Raw genomic sequence first — 1,625 nt, 5'->3', positions numbered from 1 at the left:
TCTCCCCCTGCTCAGGTAAATGGGATTGTTACAATTCAATGGACAATTAAACTTAAGCCCCAAAAAGTGTTTTACAGTCATCACGTGTTAGTCCAGCTGGTTCTAAGACCCTGGTTTCTTCATTCCCAAGGGTTATTTGTATCCTCCTGTGCTGTCTTTCTGATATTCTTTTTTCTCTGGTGTTTGCAATTTATGGTTTCTTACTGCTTTTGACATCTTTGGCTGGCCCTCTGGATTAGAAGTGCTATATTGTGGCCAGGCATGTTGACTCGTGCCTGTAATCCTAGCACTTTGGGAGGATGAGACGGGCAGATTGTCTGAGCTCAGGAGTTTGAGACCAGCCTGGGAAACATGATAAAGCCCTGTCTCTACCACAAATACAAAAAAATTGCCAGGGGTGGTGGCATGCACCTGTAGTCCCAGCTACTCGGGGAGGCTGAGGCATGAGAATTGTTTAAGCCCGGGGGGTAGAGGTTGCAGTGAGCAGAGATCATGCCACTACAGTCCAGCTTGGGTGACAGAGTCAGATTCGGTCTCCAAAAAAAAAGTGCCATATTGGGGACTGAGACCTGAAGTAGTGAGAGACAGCAATGTATAACTTGATTCATGCTGTGGACTGACGTGTTGGGAATCACTAAGGGATTGCCTATGGTGAGGATGCCTGTCTGGTTCATGTGTTGCTGCCTTCTTGATGTGGCTTTGACAGTACGTAGCTTCTGCTGTTGGTGCTCAGTGGGAGATACACTAAGCCACACACACAGCATTATTCTGAAGAGGAGAAGTTGCCAAGGAGTGCGGACCAGCATTCTCAGTGGTGCTGTACTCTCCAAGCGGAAGGGGAGACTTCTCAGCTCTTCCCTGTGACCGGCCTTCGGGTATAATTTCCAGTATATGGGTTCCTTAGAAATTCTGTAGCTCAGGAGAATAAGAGAGGCTCCTTCCCCAGAAAATCCAGTATTGGTCTTCCTCCATGGGAGGCTTGGAGTCAGAACTCTCATGTAGGCACGGCAGGATGCATGGAGGAACCACATGGTGCTTTTTCCATTGTGAGTGTTAGATCCCACAAGACAACCACACAGCTAAACATAGTTAAAACTTAGGTTTTATGATATTTATTTCTTTCCTAAAAACCCTCAGTGACTCCTTATTACCCAGAGGGAGCATATAAGCTAAATAAACATGAATTCCTTTCTCCAAGCAAAACATTCTCCCCAGTCAAGAGAAAATCTTGTTTTCCTGTGTTACCTTGAACTACAGTGGTCTTACCTCTCCCTTCGTCTTTACGAAATCCTACTCTTTCTTCAAAACCCAGCTTCCGTGACTGGCTCCCTCAGACTCCAATCTGTCATAAATGAAATCAGGTTTCCTCTGACCTTAATAGAAGTTATTATGAATATCAGTCTTTATGTACTTACATTATAGATAGTCTTATGATATCATTCATTTTACACTGTTACTAGATTTTTCACCTACCAATAGAATGTGAGCTCCTTGAGGGCAGGAAACTTTCTTTTTAAAATATGTAAAGGAAAACATTCAAATCTCTGTACATCAAGAGAGAATGGTATCATTAACGTCTACATATCCATCATCCATCTTCCTGGTAGCCCCTCATGGATCTCCTA

The sequence above is a fragment of the Cebus imitator genome, unplaced genomic scaffold, assembly GCF_001604975.1.
Source record: "Cebus imitator isolate Cc_AM_T3 unplaced genomic scaffold, Cebus_imitator-1.0 Scaffold944, whole genome shotgun sequence".
NCBI classification, from domain to species: Eukaryota; Metazoa; Chordata; class Mammalia; order Primates; family Cebidae; genus Cebus; species Cebus imitator.
Note: the sequence above shows the minus strand (reverse complement) of the source record.